This window comes from Talpa occidentalis, unplaced genomic scaffold, assembly GCF_014898055.3.
Source record: "Talpa occidentalis isolate TD23 unplaced genomic scaffold, MPIMG_talOcc4v2.1 talOcc4.13, whole genome shotgun sequence".
In the NCBI taxonomy this organism is placed as follows: Eukaryota; Metazoa; Chordata; class Mammalia; order Eulipotyphla; family Talpidae; genus Talpa; species Talpa occidentalis.
In genome coordinates, this window is record NW_023601322.1 from 11,968,259 (window position 1) to 11,992,361 (window position 24,103).

Genomic DNA, 24,103 nt, shown 5'->3' on the forward strand with positions numbered 1-24,103 from the left:
CATGTTCCTGGGTACAGAATACCAGGCCAAGCGCAAATACTGATGGTAGGTTCAAGTGTGCCCAGTGACTCTGGCTGGAATTCGGAGCTGCTGAGAACAAAGATAGATTCTGAGAACACAACATGTGTGAGTCTGCCACCGCCCGAAAGGTGAATGGCCTCAGGAGCCTCTGCAGCTCCAAACAGGCTGCTTTCAAGGCGACCCACTGGATGGGAAGCCCTCTGCATTGGCAGCACATTAACACCACGAAAACCCACCAGGAGGGAGATGACATGGAGGATGAGTTTTTTGCCCAGGTGAATGAAATGACAGGTAAATGCATTCACCTCACTGAAACTTGACTTGGATCAGCCCTAAGGACAGACTGCTGGAATAAACAGTGCCTGAAATGAAACAAAAAAGCCATAACAACCCTCCCAGCACAAGCATCATAACCACAAAAGTCTCTGTTTTGTCAACAGCCACCAAGATATTGTCAATAAGCATCCAGGACTCCCCTCGCACCACACCCACCAAACAAACCACTTTAGAATAAAACTTGCATACTCTTCAAGCAGCAAATTCCTATCATTCTGTCCTGCTTCCATTTGATATCTTCTTGTTGTATTACACACTGGCAAGAGCATGTCCTAAACTTCTTGTTTTAAGTCAACACTTAGTTCAATATGAGATGCCAAAGAAGCCATTGTAAGAAGTGGGGGAAAAAATCATAACTCTGACTGGTAACATCTGTGAGAATCTCTTCCCTTTCTTTTCTCCTAATTAAATAGAAAGCATTTTTTTCCCTCTTCTTGATTTAGCCATGTTCTTACTCAAATTCACTTAGGAATTAAAGATCGCCTAAGGTGATCTTAAAAAAAAGTGGATACCACATAGGTTCTTTAAATTCCCTTTTGTCTTTTGGCACTTGCTTTCTTTTTTCAACATGATCTACCTCACATACTTGTAGACAAAATACTTCTCAGTGTGAAATCAAGTATTTTAATACTGAACAACTCAGATTTGACGGTAGGCTTTGCTCCTGAACACTGTAGATTCATGTTTATTGTCTCAAGTTCATTCATCTTAAGCAACACTCAACATTAGGAAGACTCTTTTGAAAGTAATCTGGCTCATTTAAAATAAAGGTGTGGCCTGCACTCAACTTTATTTAAGGCTTTGGCAACATATGGACATACACTAGCTAACAGTTTATGACTCATCAAATGAGACAGTATAGAAACAAACAAACAAAAAAAAGTCACATGTTAATCTTATTAGTAAGTGTGGGAAAATGACAGCAAAACCTAAAGGAAAATTCAGTTGAATATGTTCTGGGTTTTAATGTTTGCTTCTCAAACTAACTATAATAACAGTATTCAGCTTAAGTCATGTAAGCCAAATGCCAAGGGGTAGAAAGATTTCTATCACCACCAACCAAAAACTTAGATATAAACCATGAATCATCCTCCGAGCAAATCATTTCACGACCCAAGATGTGATTTCCTTTGAAGTCAGAACAGCTGGTGTCTCCTTCTACAGTGAGATTTCCAACTCGGAAATACTCAGAGAAGAGGCCCAAAACAGAACAGGAAGAAAAACACAAACCAATGATTTCTAGGTCAGAGAACATCATTTGTAGAAATTAAATGTCTATTATTTCCCACTATTTTTTTTAAAGAAAACAAAGGTATCTATTGTGTTTTCACTTCTAGAATAAAGAGTACATTTTGTTCTCGAAGCAGCGAGTAAGTAATCAGGAGGCTTCACATCACAATTCCTTTCAAGTTTCATTCTTTGCCACCATCTGTCTGCACACAGGAGGGCAAAACTGATCGGGTCCAGCTAACCCTTGGCTCCCAAAAGAAGTAATTTATAAAGGGAAATCTTAGTATGCACTATATAAAAGCAATATCACACCACCATCAAAATCTGTGCCAAAAGCAGATATGTGTTCACCTAATAAACAAACAGTGGCATCTTTGTTCTTACCGATAATTGTCCTCAAGGCTCAAGAAAAACAAGTCATCTCTCCTGCCGGGAAACGTCTAAGGGGAGATCTTGCTGGAACACAGCTGGAAGTCTACCTAGGCGGCCCCTGGGCTCCTGGCCTTTGCTTCTTTCTCCTGGCGTGGAAACACTGCCCTCACACACCTCTACTGGCACCGGAGGCCACCGGCAAGTTCAACACAACTGAGCAGGAAGGCACCCAGCTTGCTACTTATGTTGATGATTCACTTCACTGACAGCTAGAAAGAAATGCTCGTTGGTGGAAAAGGAGTTGAGTCAAGCTCCACCCCAACCGTAAGGATTAAGTAACTCCACCCAGCTCAGCAATAGCTTAAATAACCACACCACACTCCTAATGTTAAGGTACCTGCTGCAGCATCACTTCTGCAAGGGCAGTTCTCAAAGGGTCAAAAGAGAACAAGGAAGGGCTTACAGAGCAGGACGGGCAGTACCCATCCCTGTAACGGGCCAAGAGTTCCTGTAACTTCCCCTGGGCTGCTTTGCTTACTTAAATCTGCATCTGAACTTTCTGGACACATGGCAGTCAAGACCTGCCCTTCACCCTTTACAACTGACACAGCCACTCTTCATGCCGCGCCCCACACCAGGCAGGTTAGAGAGAGCGACTTGCTAGTTCTCAAGGAGCTTAAAGTCTCGAAGGGGAAAAAAGACTGGAACAAAGACAACCACAACACAAGCTACAATACCAAACTCCTATCACGTTTCCAGAATTGGGAAGGAAAATGGGCTGCCCATTTTCAGTTGAACCAGCTGGGTGCCTTGAGGTGTAGGTCACGGGCATATGTGAGGCAGGCAGAGCTCACCTCGGTTCTTCAGCCCTAGGTACGGTGTGAGGGGCACAGTTTACTGACCTGACTCTTTCCTGAACTCCCAAGGCAAATGTGATTGGCTTGTGCCTGGCACTCAGCTACTCCTCTTTGCTCTTGCTTCTTGAAGCAAGTCAGGCCCCCCTCTGCCACCCCAGCAGATTGTGGCTGAAACAGCTAGTGTCACCACTTGTTGCAAAAAGCTAACTCTACATTCACTGCAGCTGGTGAACTGTTCCTGCCAGGTCCAAAGAGAACTCCAAACTAGACTTTCAAGTTCCCACAGGTGCACAGAGGCTGGGATCTGCGGAGGTGCTGGGACAACAGATAAGCAGGGGAGTCAGTGACCTCTGGTGGCTGGGAGGCTCACTGACGGCTGGTGGAGAAAGTGGGCATCAGCAACTTAGAAATGCAGTCCCCAAACATACCCCAAAGAGAGACAGGGCAGTCCCAAACATGTTCAGCAGGATTTTTGAATCAACAGAAAGACCCCAAGTTTTTAGTATTCAGCAGGTACTAAACAGACTACACTTAAGTGCAAGAACACGATCTTCTTTGACTATATCTAAAATTATAAGGTTGAGCTGCAGTGTTGCATATTTATACACTGGCTGGAAGGTTGAAAAAACAATAACCACAATATAAAATGAAGCAGCAGGTCCTTGAATAGTGTTATTTCAAATTCCAGCAGTTATTGAAGGAAAGATAGTACTTGAGCATCTGGTTCTGCTATATACCATTCCATGTAAAATTGCAGTTTCCAGGAAATCTATTGAATACATGAAGTGAGGGTATTTTGTATAAGAAAATATGCTTAAACAAGGCAAATGACTTATTTAACAAGTTGCCTATTCCCTTAAAGACAGAAAGAAGCACCTGTACTTTTCATCAAATGCTACCTGGTTACATGAGCAGAATTGTGACACCCCCCCCCAAAGCATATTGAAGTTCTAACCATCCCCCACCCCCAAATGTTACTATATTTGGAAAGAGGAACTTTAAAGAAGTAACTGAATTAAAATGAGATAATTAGGGTCTCCCCTGGTGGCACAGCTGTTGAGCACTGGGCTGCGAAGCTGCCCTCAGCCTCTGTAGCGCCGGTTCGATCCCTGGCTGCTGGGCGAGGGTCCCACATGGCGCGCAGACCTCTCCTGCCGCCCGCTGCTCCCCTCAGCAGTGTACTTTGGTCCTTCTGCCTGCTCTGCTCCCCGCTCTGGCTCCAGTGAATTCTCTCACCCTCCCGTGCTTCTGCCCGCTGCTCCCCTCAGCAGTGTACTTTGTCTGCCTGTTCTGTTCTCCGCTCTGGTGAATTCTCTCATCCTCCCGTGCTTCTGACTATACCCAGTGCTTGTATAAATAAATAGATAGATAGATAGATAGATAGATAGATAGATAGATAGATAGATAGATAGATAAATAAATCTTAAAAAAAAAGTTTTTAAAAAAATGAGATACTTAGGGCAAGTCTTAATCTAATGTAACTGGTATCTCCTATAAAAAGAAAATTCAGACACAAGAGGTATAGTGGATGACAATGAGGAGAGACAGAGAAAATGGCCACAGGCAGGCCAAGGAGGGAGGCCTGAGAAGAAATCTTCCTCCTGACACTTTTGATACCAGGCTCCAGAAGTATGAGAAAATTGCCTTCTGTTTAGGCCCCCCCAGTCCGAGGTACTTTGTTACAGTTGCCTGAGCAAACTAATGTGTTGATTAAATTATCATTTCTTTCCAAGAGTTACCTTTTAAAATGGAAACAGAATTCAGATTTCTTGTTAACCATTTTTCTACAGCTAACCATGTCTTTTCACTGTGTTTACTCCCTCTCTGTCAAGGGAGGCTCTGTCTTGAAAAAATGCTTAGAAAAACCTTATTCTGGAAGAAAAGGGGCTGAAAGGCTACACTTTACCTTTCCAACTCCAATTTTGTCACCTCTATTTATAGTCAAACTCATTGACCAATGACATACTTTCACTTCCCTCTTCTACTACATCATCCTCCCCAACCCAAGGAAACCAGCTCTGACCAACCTCCATTAAAAGGCAACCAAATCTAGTAAACTCAATTAAAAAAAGTTAACAATGGAGGGGACCCTACAAGTCTTAGCTCAAGTCCTTCTGTCTAGAGAAGGACAATCTGAGCAGGACCAAGAGCTAGCAGTAGATGCCAGAGTAGCTGCAGCTCAAACACTCAGCCCTAATCCAGTGTTACTAACCCTGCTCTCGCTACACTACTAGATGGTAGTCTGAACTAGTTAAATCTCTCCCATATCACAATAAGAAAAAAATGAAGCAGCTATAACAAAGACAGACAAGGATGCAGACATTGGCCAATTGATGAAACACGGCCAATGTTGAAGAGGAAGACTGAAAATGGCTCTCCTGGCACTGGGCACAGGTCAATTCTTTGTGGGGAACTGTTTGTTCCATGTACTCTAAAATGTTTATTTAGCAGAGCCCTGGTCTCTAACTCTTCTCAGGTGTGACAACAAAAACTATCTGTAGACTGACTAAATATCCCCTGGAAAGCAAAGTTGGTCCCAGTTGAGACCCACTAGGTTATAGGGACAGGACTTTGTGCAGAGCCAAGAAGTTAATGACCTTGGAGCAGAGGAGGAAGCTGCTTCTGAGAAAATGTGGAAGAAGAAAGGACATGTGCTGTTGTAGCCAGGTAAGGAACAAAGCAGGGGTCTGGGAAGGGGGGTCTGTAGTAGTTCCCCAACTAAGGGCAGCTATTTCTTTACTTTGGTTTTCAGAGAAGTAGGAGACAATGTCCTAGGCTGGGAGTGAGGGGTTCGAGATTGAGTCAAGAATCTCAAAGTCTGGAACAACCTTGTACAAGCAGGAACAGACTTGGGCTAAGTCAAGAATGTGGAACCAAGTGAGGTCTGATGGGAGAGAGCACTGTAAAGTTAGAGGTTACCTCAACAGCCACAACGCTGCAGGTTCCCCACCTTCATCCCATCCCATCCCATCCCATTCCACCCCACCCCATCCCACCCCATCCCATCCCACCCCAGGAAGATGGATCCAGTGGATCCAAGGAGAAAGTCTGCTAAATGAATGTAATCAGAGTCCCTAAAGGGGTGAGGACACAGGGGTGCCATGAACATGCTGGAGTTTCCAGGGTCATGTGGTTAGTAGGGGTGCAGAGTTACCTAGAGTCATCTAAAACTGGAATTAAGGAAACCTCCTAGGAATCTGTTGCAATCAAGATGATAAAAGTCTACAGAAGGGGGCATGGAGGAGAGGAAATAGTCTACAGACAATCTAGAGGGTTAGATACACTCATCCCCTTGTCTTCAGAGTTCCAATGCAAGGAATCATTCCTAAGGAAATAATCAGAGTTACAGTCAAGCAATACGGACCAAGAAGTTCCACACAGAAAGAAACCAACTAGAAACTGTGAGCAATTTTAATGTCCAACAAGAAAGAAAATAAATTACAAATATAACTTAGGCAAATGTTCATCTCCTCCAGGAATATTTTTAAACATGGGAAACCACAATATAATGTTAAGAAACGAAAGCTAAAAAACTATATATATGACATGCGCCAATTTTAAAATTTTACATATTTACATGTAATCATTTTTGTAGTTTGTGGGTCTTGATCTCCATCTAGGAATGAAAGCAGACACTGTATTACCAAGGTAAAAGAGAAAATCACAAATAAATGCAGTTAGAGGAGGGAGAAAAAGGTAATACAGCCAAGAGTGAAAAGAAAGGGAAGGAGGAAAAGTAAAAGCAGAATGTCAAGGATCAGGCCAACCAGGTGGAAGGAAAGTGAGCTGAGAAAATAAAAACCTGTGGATTTAATGAACAGGAAGTTGCTGGTATCTTATGATAGACACTTCAGTTTCACAATGTGGACAGAACCCAGTTGGCAAAGAGCCCAATAAGTCCACACAGCCCTACTGACAAAGAGAGGCCTCCAAAGGAGCACCTGGGCATGAGCAGCGTGGGCCGACCAGAAGTCTGCCTGCCTCCTGGCTCACTTAGTGTCCATGGGGATTTTTTTTCCTAAACTCAAATTCAAAATAATGTTAAAAGTTCACACTATTCTTTATTTCTGTATTGCTTCCAATTACATGCACATCGTGTGATGGAATCTAGCACTTTCGGATGACTACTGTGGAATGGGTATGAGGTAGGATTTTATGAAATGCCACAAAGGGTCACTTAGGATCAGTATGTACCAATGGAAAGCAGAGGAAGTATGTAAAAGGCAATTTAATATCAAGCAACTTCACCAAAAGGAATTAATAAAGTATGAAGGCTGACTTTAAACAAACCAAGATCTTATTAAGAACACAAAACATGAACTTCAGAGTAGTAGTCCAAAGAATTCTCCATGTTTGTATTTTGTTTGCTTTTGTTTATCATCTTAGAAAGATTTGTCAATTTCTGAGCTCATCTTGAGTTTTTTTCTCTTAAAACTTACCATGCATTGATCCACACACTACTGCCTTCAAAAATCATGTTTTAAAAAAATATTACAGGTTATCAAAAAAGTTCATCATAAAATGTTGGTTTAAAAACATCAAGCTAAATATTGTAGCATCATTCCAAATATATAAACTATTTCCATTCACATATATCAAATATTGATATCACCAGAGGATTAGAAGGAAATAAAGCAAGATGGTCACAAAATGCCTTTTTCTGGCCATTTGGATTACAGGTGGATCGCTGCTTCATACTTTTACCCTTTCCAATGTCTAAATTTCCTATTATTAAAAAAAAAGTGATTTAAAAATTGCTGAGAACAGGTCTCCCCAGTGGTGCAAGGGGTTAAGTCTCAGCACTATGAAGCTATCACCACCAGCCACTGCAGAACCAGTTTGATTCCCAGCCAGGGTGCTGATCCCCCACGGCGCAGCAGACCTCTCCTGCCTAGCCCGCTGCTCCCCTCAGTAGTGTATTTCAGTCAACCTGCCTGTTCTGCTCCTCATTCTGTCTCTGGTGAATCCTCTAATCCCCCTGCACCTCTAGCCTATACCCCAGTTCTTATATGCATAAATAAATAAAAATAAATCTTTTTAAAAATCGCTAAGAATGTACTATCATTTATTTTTAAAAAGTGAGTAATCAAATGAAGAACACCAGTGATGTGGTAAGGCAGAAAACCCCAGCTTCTCTGGTTTTTTCAAAACCAGATGCAGTAGAAGAGAAATTAGGACACTTGGAGGGGGAGGGATAAATTGAACAAAACAAGGATGACATGACACAGGCAAAAACTTTACATAACACAGTCAGCGTTTGGTGATTAGAACAGTCTTAGATTTCCTCACAAGGTCTTAAATCAAATCCTCAGCTCGTATTAGCCTTTTCTTGCAATGCCTTACAATAAATGACCATGTCGGGTTTATATGCTCCGAGGTAAATGCGTCAAGTCACTGGTGACTTTATCAAAGCATCTGAAGAGAAAACCGTCTCACAGAGAAGGGGAAAGGGACCTTGAATCTTGAAACCACAGCAAACACTATGGAGCTGCTCTGGGTAAGGCGCTGCCCAAGAACCCAGTGACTTTAGTCTTCAAAACTTTTTTTTTTTAAGATTTATTTATTTATGCATATAAGAGCTGGGGTACAGGCCAGAGGTGTTGGGGGGGAGTGAGAGGATTCACCAGAGACAGAGTAGGGAGCAGAACAGGCAGATTGAAATACACTGTTGAGGGGAGCAGAAGGCAAGAAAGGAGAGGTCTGCTGCACCATGTGGGCAGCTCCCTGGCCAGCCAAGGGATCAGGAGAGGTCTACTGTGCTATGTGGATCAGCTCCCTGGCCCGGGATCGAACTAGTGCTGGAGAGGCTGTGGATTGCTTCATGGTGTGGTGCTTAACCCCTTGGGGCACCAGGGAGGCCCTCTTCAAAGCTTTTATAAGCTGACAGCTACCCCTGGTTCCCTAGCTGAGGAAGAGATTGTGATCCTGATGTTCCTTATTTAGGGCAGTTGCTCAGGATTTGAACACATTCTCACATGGAAGAAGTCTTGCAACCCTCACGATCCTGTCCAGATGCTTTGGCTGTGAAGACCACCTAAATGTGAGTGGACTCCCCAAGACCTACCAACCTCCACTTCTCCCCAAGCTCCATGCCCACTGGCATCCTTGCTGTGCCCCTCCACTGCGTGTCTAGGAGCTCTGACACAGCTTCTGCCTCCACACCTCTGCTCCAGCCAACTTCCCCTCTTGGTGGCCACCAGCCACCTGCTGCTTCCACAATTCCCTCCATTCAGCTCTTTATCCCTCACACACCAGCCCATCAGTAGGCACCTGAGGGCTCAGCTGCCCAGAAAGTCCCCAAGCACCCCCTTCTCTCCATCCTGGATGCCACCATCCAGGTTTTCACACCATCTTCTGCCACACAGACTCCTGCAACAGCCTCCTGACTGGCCTCCAGGCACTCTGGCCTAGAATTTTCTCTAAACCACACTCCCATCTGGCAGCTCTTGTTGCTGGCTTCCCACAACCTTAAGACGAAATGCTAATTCTTCATAGTGGCCTACTCAGTCCTTAGGAATGAAGGCTCCTGCCTGCTCCCCAGCCCTCAAGCCCAGCGCCACTGCCACGTTGCTCCTGTCAGACCATGGAAGGCCCCTCCCAAGTCTTTCGCAGGCTGGTTCCCATCTTCTGACGAAGGTGCAGTTAAGTCTTTATGCCGATGGGAACATAAGCTGGGACCACACTTCAGGAAACCACGTTGGTAATAAGCACCCAAAGTATTTAAATCCAAATATCCCTTGATCTAGTAATCCCATTTGTAGGGAGGGTTCATAAAAACTTAAACTACTTAAAAAATTCTTTTGCATACTCAATTGTACCTTTTCTCCCTTGTGTGACAAATCAGAAATTTAAACAGAAAATGATTCATATATTGTAGATTGAGAAAAGGGTACACTGTATATCACATATTGGAATATTATGTGACCAAAAAACAGATTATGAAAGTCAATCTACATTATGATGCTAATTACACAAAAATACACCTGCCAAAAGACAACTAAAAGGAAAATACCAAAATGTTAAGAATGATGTTCTCTCTGTCGTGTTTTTTTTCCTTTATATTTTTCCAAATTGTTTTTCGGGTTTAGAAAAATGTGTAACTTTCACAACTAGCAGGAAACCCCTCCTTATGCTATGAAGTTGTTAGCATTTCAAGCAACCTCAGAGAAGAAATATTTAAAAGCACATTAAAGCTTCTATAGAAAATATGGGCCTCCCGGGTGGTGCAGTGGTTGAGCGCTGGGCTGCGATGCTGCCCGCAGCCTCTGCAGTGCCAGTTCAATCCCCGGCTGCCGGCGAGGGTCCCACATGGCGCGCAGACCTCTCCTGCCACCCGCTGCTCCCCTCAGCAGTGTACTTCCGTCCTTCTGCCTGCTCTGCTCCCCGCTCTGGCTCTGGTGAATTCTCTCACCCTCCCGCGCTTCTGACTGTACCCAGTGCTTGTATGAATAAATCTTTTTTTAAAAAAAAAAAAAGCTTCTACAGAAAATACACAGTGAATCAAGTAAGAAAAATCCTATTTACAACAATCTGTTTGAATTCAATGAAGAAAATGATCAACCCAAAGGAAATTAGGACAATGGAGACAAATTGGCACTTCATAAAAAAGGAAATACGAATATATGCTGAGATACTAGACTTCTCTGGTTAAAGACATACAATGAGATCTAAAAAGACTGATAAAATCTTTTAAGGTTGAACATGAGGAAAAAATGGAGTTCTCATCAACAACTGGAGCCTGCAGAGAGGGTTCACCCCCCAGTATCTATGAACAGCATATAAGTTCACAGCCTTTGGTCTGGGAACTCAACTGTGGGAACTTATCGACAGAAACTCCCACACATACAGAGAGCAATAATCACCCGGAGCTTTTAAACCATAGTGTCAGAAGACGTGGTGTATTAACTGGGAGGAAAATACCCGTGTGGCAATCTCATTTTATTCCAAACAGCAGCTAAGTTTTCTGGACTTCCTGCTACAGGGCAGGCACTGTTCTCAGCTCTTTACAGGCACCACTGGCTTTCATCTCCACAGTAACCCTCAGAGATGGGGTTCCTGCCGTAGAGATAAAACTACGGCTGAGACAGAAGTTTATATCCAGATGCCCTCTGAGCATACAGTTTTACCTCCCCCACTTCCATCCAGTCTAAAAATCACATTTATCACCCATGGAACAGAAACAGGATGGTTCAGATGGACAGAAAGACAAAACCAGGATACCTGTGTGCAAGGGAGATGCTTCATGGGTGGACATGTTCTCTGCAGAGCAGAAGTTCAAGAGGCAAGAGACAGTCAAGGTTGGAGAGACTCTGGGGCGATGATCAGGGCAGTTACTCAAGAAATGTCAGCTCCCCTCGCTTTGCCTGTTTTCCTGCTGCCTTCTTGGTGCAGGTGAGGGCAAGAGTGTGGCCGCAAAACTGGAAGAGCCGGTAGCTAAAGATGACCAGGAGGGACATGCAGTGGCCACACCTAAAAGGCCACCTGCCGTTCCATCCCACCCAGCCCTACACACAACCTCAGCCTGACAAACACTGAAGAGAAAGGCACAGACATCACCAACACCGAGACCAGCGGACAACCAAGAATCTGACTAAAACACACACAAAACCCACAAAAGAGGGATACCCGCTCCCCCCGGGAGAGTGTATGGAAACAGAGACTTAAGCAGAAGAATTTTAAATATGCGTAATTAATATCCTCATAAAATCCTAGAGGGTATCAGGCCCTCAAAGCAAGCACAGGCAGGTCAGAGAGGAAAAACAGATTGTGAGATCTAAGAGAAGGAACTGGGATTTTGAACCTCAAACCACAGCACTTAGAAGCTTCTTCCACAGGGAAAATCTGGAATGTGGTTAACACTCACCAGGGGTGGGTTTTGACATTTGAGGAACTGACAGAGAGGAGGAGGCATGGAAATCCCTTCTCTTCCTGAGCCCCACCCCCATCATCCACATCAACCTCCCCCTTAACTTCGAAGGGGAGGGCTTTCCGCTTTTCTGCACGCTCACACGTTTACACACGTGGGCAAATATCAGGAGCTCAGCCTTTGTTTCACAGCTGGATGTTATCCACTTTCCTGCATTTGCTTCCCATGCATCATTTTCTCAGCAAACCCCCTCCAAAGTCAACTCTTAATAGAGCTCTAAATCTTCCTGTTTAATGGCTGCATACGACACTGCACAAATAATCCGTAAGTTAGCCATTCTTCAACTGACAGGCAATTGTATTTTCATTATTTTGCCACTATAATGGCATAATAAACATTCTTATATATATGACTTCCTGGAGAGACATTTTTATTTCCAGAAGATAGATATTCAGGAGGAAGGCTGCTTAGTAGAAAAGTGTATTAATTTTTAATTTCATATGCATTGCCTGTCTGCCTTTCCAAATACAGCATGGTAATTCACATTTCCCTCCATATTATGAAAATACTTCATCCTTGCTACCAGCAAAAAGCATTATTCTTCTCTAGTTTTACCAGTCTGGTGGGCTTAAAGTAATGTCTCCTTGTTGCTTTAATCTGCATTTCCCTAGCAAATATGAATAATTTTTCCCAGATTTGCCAGCTGGCTGCATTTGTTATCTGTGAATTACATAATCTTTGTCCATTTTCCCTCGGTCATGTTTTTCTTGCTAATTCATACGAGCTATTATTATAGACAGTAACCCCTTTATGTCATAAATGTTATAAATAACCTTCCCCAATATGTCCAGCTTGCAGACATCAAGTCTTGCCTAAGAAGTTTCCCCTCACCCCAAGATTACACAGTTCTTTCTCACATAGCATTGCCTTGTAAATTTGGACTGCTTGTTTCCACTTAAGTTCCATTAAGATTCTGGGATTCATGTCTGATTATCATGTAAGATAATGTAAGGTCTGTTTCCCCTCCCCAAAGTGATGGGTTTGCCAGCACCATCCAATAAATAATGCACTCTTTTCTCAACAGTACTGACCATGTTATATACCAACTCACCATGTTATATATCAACTTCTCTTACTTAATAAGACAGATTCTGGACCTTCTATTCTGTTTTAGTAAAGTATTCATTTAACCCTGCATTGATACCACCCTGATTTGATTACAAAGTTGTTCTTAACTTCTGTGATCACTTGCAAACCACATGTGATCACTTGTAAACCACAATAGCCCTCACTGTTTTTCTTTTCCAGATTTGTCTGGGCTGTGCTCAGGTATTACATATTTATTCTTATATATAAGTTTCAGAATTATTTTATTCAATTCAAAAAAGGGCAGAAATATCCCCACTGCTTTGAAAATTCTAAATGCAATGGTCATAAATTCATTTTCATTATTTTAGAATAACTGACATTTATGTATTAGTTTTATTTTCATCACTAAAATAGATTTGGGTATGATACTCATTCAATTTCTTCCTAGGTTGTTTGCTGTTCTTGAACAAGAGGAATGTTGAACTTCCATTTCTGAATTATCTTTGTAAAACAAAGGTAATTTCTATAAACTTATTTTTTATCTGGCAACCTTGAGAATTTTTCCTATTGATTTTAGATGTTTTTTGAGTATAGACTCTTCAGTTTTTTACACATGCAAACATTTCATTATCTTATTCACATTAACTAGAACCTCTAAGAAGATATCAAGCAATTGAAAAAGCAAGATATCCTTTCATAATTCCTAATTGTAATTGACATAGTTTTAATGTTTTGCCTTTTAGGAAATACCTTTCTTGGGTTTTTTGTTGTTTTTTTTTTTTTTTTTTTTTTGGTAATACATAGTCTTTTCATACTTAACTAACTCATTCTATTTCTATTTTGCTTCCTTAGATTGTAATCTATTAGGAATGGCTGCTTAACTTGCTAAAAAGCCTCTGTTGACCTTGTCATAAACTTTTCTTCTTTAATTCACTGATGGCCAACTGTGACAAAAGTCTCTAATACTTAATCACCATGATATTTTTGGGGAATAAACTTTTTTTTAAAATTTATATATTTATGCATACAAGAACTGGGGTACAGGCCAGAGGTGTAGGGGGGTGAGAGAATTCACCAGAGACAGAGTGGGAAACAGAACTGGCAGATTAACTGAAATACAATGCTGAGGGGAGCAGTGGGTGAGACAGGAGATGTCTGCTGTGCCATGTGGGTAGCTCCCTGGCCGAGAATTGAACTCATGCTTCTGTGGCTGACGACAGCTTCATAGGTTGCATCTTAACCCCTTGCTCCACCAGAGAGGCCCAAGAATAAACTTTTGACTATAGTGCACTAGCCTGCTGATCCATTCAGGGACCCATTTCCTAATAAATTATTTTGAAATTGTGCTTTTACCTTTCAAAAAGTAACCATGGTAAAACCTTCTTCAAAACTGATCAGGCAATAAAGCTGAAATTACACTTGTTTCATAAAAAGAACTAGGAACCTTTCCATATTTCAATGTGTTGTAATAGTATAAATATTTCCTGTTTTCAGAGATTAGATGGGCTCAGCTGGAAACCCAAGAAGTCCTGGTGCTTTTTTCATTGGCATCTTTGAGTCACACTGCTTCTCTCTTCTGGAGTAATTGTTGTATCCAATTGTTCCAGGCTTCATGGGTCAATCTTGGTTATTTGTATTTCACTAAGTGAAATGCTTGTGTTTTCAAAAGTGTGGTCACAGAGCTCCATGGAGCAATTTTCTACAAAATCCATTAATCTCTCCCATGTCCCTTTTCTAGTTCCCATTATCTATTTTTGCTCTCTCTGTTCCTCGGTGAGGATGAACAGGGGTTTTATTTTATTGGTCCTTTCAAATAAGCAGTTACTGGATCGCTCATCCTTTATATTTAATGATTTTGATTCATATATCTAGTATCTCAACTCCTCTTCCTAGTTTTTTAATATTTTTGTGTGTATTTCATTGTTCTTTTCCTAATTTCTTCTGATGCACACTCAATTTTTTATTGTTCATCTTCTTTAACAATGGGTTAGCTTTCTCTTTCTAGGTGATGTGTTACAATATATGAAAATTTTATACAGAAGATCAATATCTAAGATGAACACTTTAAGAGGCACAATGTAAGCAAGCAAAGGAATGAAGCCACTAGTCGGCATTCAAAAAGCAGGTGGATTAATAACCCAGGAGGAGAGGAAGAGTAACCGCCTTTGGACAGGCCAGATTTCAGCAAAATCCCATCATCTCCCTGACTGAGTTGTCAGGCATTGACCCTGCATTTTGGGGAGAGCAAATGGATTCATACACGTTTTTAAGAAACTGTCACCAGAATAAATGCCATCAGTATACATTTAGTCTGCTATCAAAACCTGCATCTGGGCCTCCCAGTGGTGCAGGGGTTAAAGATAGCACTATCCCCAGCCACTGCAGCATGAGTTTGATTTCCTGCCAGCCAGGGAGCAACCCACATGGCGCAGCAGACCTCTCCTGTCTCACCCACTGCTACCCTCAGCAGTGGATTCCAGTGGATCTGCCTGTTCTGCTCCCCACTCTGTCTCTGGCGAATCCTTTCACTCCCCACAACTCTGGCTTATACCCCAGTACTTGTATGCATAAATAAATAATCTTTATAAAAAAAATGCATCTGTAATGAGAACCATGTTCCAAATCTAAGGCACCCCAGATCTGGAATCAGTAGGATTCTTAAGTCACAATACTGAACTTATTAATGCAAGGTTGTAGCCTAATACATTTTCAGCACAGGTTAGTATATGACTCTCAGGTACTCAGAACCAATTGGTCAGAACCCATTTCTTTCCAGGGTCAGCAATGGGCCCACCCAAGATGAGTGTTTTGGGGTGATTGCTTCAGACAGAAAATCTGAGAAATCGATGCCAGAGACACAAAAGCAGGGTCCGCTGTGCCCAGGCTGAGTGAGTCTGACTTAAATAGAAGTGTCCGAGGTCTAGCAAAGCTGCTAGTATGTCCTTAATCCTCACTCTAGGGAATTTCAGAAGACTTGAAAGGTCCCCCAACCCGGCCTGGGGAGCTTGAAAATGACACACAAATAAAATCACATTTATTTATGCTCTACTAATTCAGAATTATTTTTATGATCTGCAAAGAGTTGCCAGTTATGGTCTGGACTCACAGTTCCATTTTTAGACCCTATGACAACAGGCTGAGAAGGATGCTCAACCTACTTATGGGAATACTTTTTAGAAGCTCTGACTCATGTGTAAACAACTAACGTGCTAATAATTTATCTGTGGATTAAAGCAAATTACTTCTATTTCAGTTGCTACCCTAAGTCCGTGTAAGAGCTAAAACCAAGAAGAAATTAACATGCTTTATATTTAATATTTTTTTGCTTTGTTTCTGAATATTTTTCCCCAATGAATCCTAGGAAATAAAATCACGACTAAGCCCCCCCTTATTACAGGGACATTTTGGTGCTAGAAACTTCTGTCCATGCCAAGGGTCTCTGATCAGTGACATAGTAACACACCCCTCCCCTTTAGGCTACAAGCACTTCTATTTGGGAAAAGCACCACAATCCCACCTTCATGCACACTCCCACAGGTATCTGCAAATCTGCTCAAAAGCCTGACGTGACACACGAGTATGTGGGAGACTGCAAAGGCAAGGTCAAAGGAATGACTGCACCCCAAGAATATTAGTTGGGGGTGGGTATGGTTCTGCTGTTACTAAGTCACAGAGATGTTAAGAAGGTGGAATAGGGTGAGGAGCCCAAAGTTATCCTGCCCTTTAGAACCTACTGGCTGGTCCTGCACAAGCCCTTAATATATTCCAACTGTACCAGAAAAAAAGCAATCCTGGAGACAATGCTCTTTAACTAGTAGATCTGCCACAATCCTGACTGCCTTTACCAGGACGGGCAGATGCTAAGAAACAGCTCCAGTGGCTAAGTCAGATTTCATATTCAGGGCTCAGTACAGGCAAAATGGTTTCCAGTTCCCCAGAAAAATCTTTAAAACAGGTATTTGGTTGACTGGGCCTTTTTTTGTTTTTTGCATGGCACTTTGGTTTTCACCTGTCAAAATTAAATGGAATAATCTCTGTTGTCAAGGTTCAGTGACAATCAGCTGCTTGTCTTGGTTAAGAAATAATCTGGTTGAGCCTCTGGAATTTCCAGATACTCTCACATTATCCTTTGAAGTACTTACATTTCACTTTCAAGTGGAAATATTTGTTTCTATTCTTAGCAAACAACTAGAGCTAAAGCTTAAAGAGAATGGAACAGCAGAGGAAGAAGGAAAGGTTTCACAGTGCCATGCCTCCAGACCAGCCAGCAGTTCTGCCGTCACTTCACTGGTGAGTCCGCCCCCTACCTCTTTCCTCGCTTGCTCTATTTCAAGCCTTTGTATTATTTCTCCCCCAAATGCTTAATATAATGGCAGATCACCCCACCTAATAGGCAAAGATGAACTCGTCCACTCTTCAGTAGCATGTATCCTCTAAGGGCTGACGTCTGAGGACAGGAGGGGAAGTCCCAGGACCAATGTAGCATCACAGACCCAGAAAACAGGTGCGTGCAACTGGAGAACTCAGTGTGATTATTAAACTGACTTCATCAAGTGCAACCAAGCCAACCTTGTGGGGCAAGTTCCATTGGGTGCTGCACTCAATGCAAAGGAAGCAGCTCTGATTTTTCTGCAAAGCATCTGATTGCCATTAGGAGTATGAAAGGGGGCCTCCCTGGTGGCACAAGGGGTTAAATCTCATCACTATGAGAGCTATTGGCAGCCCATGCAGTATGAGTTCAATCCCCGGCCAGGGAGCTGATCCACAAGGCATAGCAGACCTCTCCTGTCTCAGCCACTGCTCCCCTGAGCAGTGTATTTCAGTCAATCTGCCTATTCTGCTCCCCACTCTGTCTCTGGTGAATCCTCTCATCCCCCGCACCTCTGGCCTACACCCCAGCTCTTGTATGCATAAATAATAAAATCAATCTTTAAAAAAAATAGAATGAAAGGTATTCAGGAGCCTTCATTCAGAACCTGGAATCAGAACAGGGTCTCAGGCAAGCAGAGTTCAGAAACACAGAGACAGGAGGAGGACCTGGGGCCAAACACAAGGAATGACAGAGAGGGACAGAGTCAGAACACAAACAGGGGGACAGAGGCAGGCAGCTTGCCTGCACCAAAGGAAGACAGGATTGGGTTGGCCCAGAGCTGTATTCTACCTGAATAGCAAAGGAAAGGATGTGGCAACGTTTTGTACAATAATTTTCCTTCTTAATTACTAGTGGTTTCCACCACTGATCCATGAGTCTTCAACTAATGACTAATGGAAAGCCCAGAAATTTCAAGATTCTACGTCCTACGTGGTTTCTATTCTTATTCTACACCAATTAATTTAATCATCTCATTTCCCACTCCCAATTGACAAACTCTACAGTCCTTATCAGCTGCTGCTTCGCCCACCCCCCCACACCACTAGTCAAAATAACCCAAGCCTCTCATGATTATAAAACAAACTTCCAAATATTTTTACCAAAAACATTTCTCCTGAAATAACTTCCATAATTTTGAGAAGGCCAAATATTTTTGCCAGGTGACTATATTTACCTTTCTTTAATCTCTGTTATTCCTTTAGCCATTTGTGAACACAACAGATTCCCAGGAGTGCCAGCTCAGTGCCGAGCTGCCCGCGCTCCTACTGACCCACGACTGTGTAACTACTAGCTGGAAACTGGTGACCATGAAACCACATTAGTTCATTAGCTATTAATTAAAAGGATCAATGATCTAAATAGTAGGGAACACAAATAGATCATAATATAGAGGATAACCAAAATCCATTCCATATTACCTACTAGGCTTGGTAGATCATCTGAAACCACCTGTGATTATTCATTAAAAAATATTTATTCAATTAGCTTAACTCTCAACCCAAATATCTTGTTTTGAGGGGATCACAGTCTGTAGGATATTTTCATGTGCTACACATTCTACTTCATATAATGCTCAGCTGCTCGCCTACTTTTTATTTATCCTTTTTCCTTTTCTTTCTTCACTGTACTGTCAGATTTCCGAGTTGGAAAGTTTCATTTCATCTCACAAACCATTTCATCTCTTTTCTTGTGTTTTAGCATTTTCTTCTCTTTATAAAAATGACATGACTCTCAGAGAGGTGTACAATACTTAAGATACCTTTCATGTAATGAATACTTAATGCTAGAAACATTATGGAAATTTCTAACTAATTGTAAGCAGATTAAAGCTCAGAAACCTACAAATTCTGTACCTCATGGGCTGTCACACATCAGCATGTCAGAATAACTGTAAAATTACAAGGGGGGTTTCATCTCCCCCCATATCTACTCACTCACATGGATGGAGGGAAACCTGAAATCCCAGTCCAGTGGATTTTAAAAGTTCTATTAGACTTCAAGCATCTTGAAGTCAAGGACTTTAATCTCTGTATTCCAGTGCATATAGTCCAGTGTGATTCCAGACGTGTATACCTGTCACATATACGCCAAAAGCCAAATTAATAGAATGGTGGGCAAATGAATTGCCCTTAATTATTTTACATATATTAGCACCTAAAAAGTGAAGGGCAGATGAAAACCATGATGAGTCTGCTAAAAAGGTCAGTCAATCCAATCCTATGCAAAACGTTCTCCAATCCAGAACAGGCTGAATATTTTAAAGATAAGCCATTCTATGAGACTGGTTATTTTCTGCAGCTAAAAGCAATGACTTTTCACAAGAGTCAATCTGAACTGGATTCACTGAAACCAAGCTGATAAGATTTACTAGCACAAATTATTAAATACTGGGGGAAAAGTTATTTAATTATGCCCTTATCACTTGCAGTACATAGTTATTTGTCAAACACTGGAAGTTTTTTTTTTTTTTTTAATCATTGAACTGTGCTCTTTTTTTTTTTTTTTAAAGATTTATTTATTTTATTTATATAAGCACTGGGTACAGTCAGAAGCGTGGGAGGGTGAGAGAATTCACCAGAGCCAGAGCAGGAAACAGAACAGGCAGACTGACAAAGTGCACTGCTGAGGGGAGCAGCGGGCGGCAGGAGAGGTCTGCGTGCCATATGGGACCCTCGCCCAGAGGCCGGGGATCGAACCAGTGCTGCAGAGGCTGCGGGCAGCTTTGCAACCCAGCGCTCAACCGCTGCGCCACCAGGGAGGCCCTCAAACGCTGGAAATTTTTTAAGGGCCTGATTCACTAGTTATTTTCTCAGACAGTCTGGCAAGACTTAATTTATCTATGAGAGCAACTACCAAATGGACACTTTCATTTAATTATATATAAGTAAAAATAATTTATAAAATGTTTTTACAGGCATAGTTATTTTACTTTAACATTTACCCGTTTGGGTGCCACTCACATAGTTTAGGGGAAAAAAAAAAGATCACCTGTTTCTTAGTATTAAAAGCTGCCTAAAAAAAAAAAAAAAAACCTCTTATTATTATATATTTGCCATTACATATTAATATACTAAAATCTCTCAATGACATTGAACCTCAGCACTATATCTAGATAGACCACCACTTCCACCTCCCAAAATTGAAATGGAAGAGGTCAGAAACACTGAATTCAACAGTAAAGGATTTTAGTTTTATCATGACAAGGAATTCACAACACACAGTTACTTTAGCTGCCAATTCAGTTTGTGGATAAATTAGGAAGTAATTCTCAATTAAGTTTTTTTTAAGCACACATTGAGGTCTAATACTGTTTAATTTTACACAAATACACACACTAGCAGCAGCAAGGCTAAGAAACAGAACTAATAATAAAATGAAATAAACTATAACAATAATGGAACTTTTACATGGTGGGAGATGCACTAGAAAGCATATTTAAGGTCCTTATCATTGGTGATGAGAAAATGCACAATAAACTAAATAAGACACAACTTGGCATGGATAGTCATGAAGTAAGAGGAAAGGTATTGACAACATGAGAAACATGGTAAAATAGTTAAATCTGGAAAGATGAAGACTGGGTATGAAGGAGGGGTACACCCGCCTGCACCCCTTACAGAGGAAGGTGGTGTGGGGCAGAAACAGCAGGCTACCCCCCTGGCAGAGTAGGAAGTGAGTCCACTTGTAAAGGAGCCTGCACTGTCCCTGTGGATGGGCCACATGATGTCCTTTCCTGAAAAAGTCCCCCAGACCAATGCACTCAGACTTGACTGTGGACAAGTCATCTGGGAATCCAGAGGAAAGATGACCGTGGTGCAATGCGAATGGGTCAGTGTCTGGTTTTCTGCTTCTCTACCAAGCTTAGGTGCTGCTACTGGCTAATGAAGATCACAGTGAGCAGCACTGCCCTAGAGCACAGTCCCACTAAGGGCGGGCAGAGGGGAGGAAAGAAAGGCAAAGCCCTTACCCACAGGGGCAGTACCCAGGAGAGCTGGACTCTCACGGGTTCCTCAAATCTTGGATCTCAGGTTCATCTGTAACATCAGAAGTTACAGAACCCATCCCTTCCTAAGGTTCCTTTCTAGTTATAAAAACTTGGGGCAGTGGGTCTCCCTGGTGATGCAAGGGGTTAAGTCTCAGCACTATGATGCTATTGGTAGCTACCACAGCTAGAATTCGATCCCCAGACAGGGAGGTGACCCACGTAGCACAGCAGACCTTGCCTGTCTCACCAGCTGCTCCCTCAGCAGTGTATTTCAGTCAGTCTACCTATTCTGCTCCCCACTCTGTCTCTGATGAATCCTCTCAAGCCCCGCATCTCTGACCTGTACCTCAGTTCTTGTATGCATAAATAAATAAACCTTTAAAAAATACCAAATGACAGATGCACAAGATTATTTAATGCAAAACAAAGGGCAGCTTGTCCGTCAGCAGGGGCTGACTGGATGGACTGGAGCACAGCCACACAAGGGCAGCTGTAAAGATGAGAGAAGTTCTCTAAACACTGATGACTGAGGGAGCCCGGGACACACAGCAGGTTCAGAACAATGTCATTCCTTTCTCCAGCGACAACGCTGTCCTGTTGTAGCCATGACGAGAAAAAAGAAATCCCAGCCCATGATGAAAAAAACCAAGATGGAGGCCTGGTTTTGTAGTCGTCTTTAGTTTCAAGTTGCAGCTGGAAGGACCACTTGGTGACTTTAAGTGAGGACTTTCTAAACTGCTAAGCAGGGGGGAAACCAAGTGGGATTCAGAACAGTATACATACTAGGCTGCTTTATAAGAAGGAATACAAATATAGGCCTAAATTTACTTATATTTCCAGAAAGGATAATCGCCTGACAAACTCTAATAAAAATGTAGGGGGACAGGGATGGACCTTTACTTAATACCCCTCATATAATGAAGACTTGGTCTGTGTTTAACTCAATTTAAAAAGCAAAACAACATTTAACACAAACTGGAACAAAAAACTGTCTATCAAGTTGGTGGCACAATCCTATAAAGAAACATTATTTTACTTGATTCTGAAACGTGTATTTATTATACGTCTCTAATGGGATCTACAGTAAGGTAGAAAGAACCGTAAAGAAATATGAAACTGCAGTCAGTAGCAATAAATGTGAATAATTGTGGAAGCTGGGGTTCATTATGCTGCTTGCTAGCCTATAATTTTCTCCATTTTGCATATGTTTGAATAATTTTTTTAAAAATCAACTTTCCTAGTTGATCTCCTTTATCTACATTCACATACACACACACAGAGCAAGAGAGCACAGGTTGGCACCAAAACTAACCTTAGTCAATGTCCCTAATATAAAAACTACAGTAAAATTGGGCAAAAAAAGAGGGGTGCGCCTGACTCCCCTTCAATGTAACACATTCAGGATCTGTACAGAACTTAATTTAAGGACAGTCCATGGTGTCTGTTTGTTCACAACAAAATTGCCGGGTGACTATTATGTCCATTTAAAGCTAAGAAATTTAACTCAAACTGATTAAAACTCAGGCTCTTTGATCTCCATGTCCAGTGCTTTTCATACTAACCCTACCCCCCCATCCACCCCAGTAGAGGGATGGGGTGAGGGCAGGAGATGCGGCCTGAGGGTAGTTAACAATTCTGTGCTGAATTTTCATTTTTCCCAAAATAGGGCAATAATTATTTTATCACAGAAGAAACATTTTTAATGGCTTATCAAATACCATTGCCCCGCATGCATATCTGGGTTCCATCAACCCACGAACCATTATTCCTTATTCTGGTTTCAGAGGCACGGAATTACACCGGGCTGCAAGGAGACAGTGACTTCTGTCACTGATGCCTTTGGAGGTCCAGTGAAAAAAGGCGCATGTCCCACATGGCCCACTGTCCAACTAACACATCACTGGAAACGTCCCCAGATGAAAGCACTTCAACTGGCATCTGTGATACACTTTCAGCAGATGTAACCTTTTACCTGAAAATCCTATCTAGTTTTTTAAACATATCACCTAGAAATAACTTGGTGTCAGGGCAAATTAAAATCACATAATATGACTTGAAGTTGCTCACACCAGTTTGGGCACATGTAGGAGGGGATACTCTGTGACTATTGTGGGCAGAAAATTGAGAATCAAATGAGGAATTCAACTTTGCAGTAGCCTATTTCCAATAAATAAATAAATAGATAGATAAATAAATAAATAAAATTTACTATTCTGTCCTTTAACAGAACTTGTGACACTTCTGTGTTTTTTCTAATAAGCTTATTTCAGAAGTTTTAGACACACAATTATTGCAAAGGAGTAGTACCCATACACTGCATCACATCCAGTTTCTCCCATTATTAGTATCTGCCATTATTAACATGTTCCATTAGCAAGCACATTTGTTATAATACATGAATTAAGGTCAATAGAGCATCATGAACTAAAGTCCATACTTTATTCAGATTTCCTGTTTTTCCCAACCCAGGATGCAATATTGGTTTTCTTTCCACTTCAAATTCAACCATAGGGAGACTATTTAGGCAAAGATAACGAACGCAAGCACGCACAAGTAAAATGATGCTTCTCACGGCTACGCCCAAGAAATATAAAAAACACTGGATGACGCACCAGCAAGACTCAGCTCCCACAACCTGGAGGTGTAGCTAACAGGAACAACGTCTTGGAGAATTTATGCTCATCAAATATGCAATGCATTTATTTCCATGTGTGAAAAGTGGGTTGTGGGATGAAGAGCTCTCATGTAGGAGTCAGTTTTCAATAAGTTGGTTTGATCATGCTGAACTTGTCTGTCTTTTAAATCAGGTCAACAAATAGCTTCTTGGGGTCTGACACTCACAAATCACCTCTCTGGGGGCTACTGAGATCCAAAGGTGTATAAGCCCTGGTTCCCCTGTTCACCTGTCACAGTGCGTTCAATCTGATTAAAGCATCAAGAGGTAAACACATAGAAAGTTAACCCTGGCGATTTCA

At 41.8% G+C, this 24,103-nt stretch overlaps 1 protein-coding gene across 6 annotated transcripts in view; it reads right to left on the reverse strand.

Moving 5' to 3' along the window:
* NEDD4L (NEDD4 like E3 ubiquitin protein ligase) overlaps positions 1-24,103 on the reverse strand; it is a 301,987-nt gene that overhangs the window by 156,121 nt on the left and 121,763 nt on the right. The window contains exon 1 of one of the 6 annotated variants that reach the window (XM_054694016.1): positions 19,082-19,182. The exons of 4 other annotated variants lie outside the window; for them this stretch is intronic. The gene's annotated coding sequence lies outside the window, so the exon portion shown is untranslated. Of the gene's footprint in view, positions 1-1,971; positions 1,999-19,081; positions 19,183-24,103 lie in introns of those variants that run through there. One more of the 6 variants, XM_037508468.2, reaches the window with a different exon arrangement.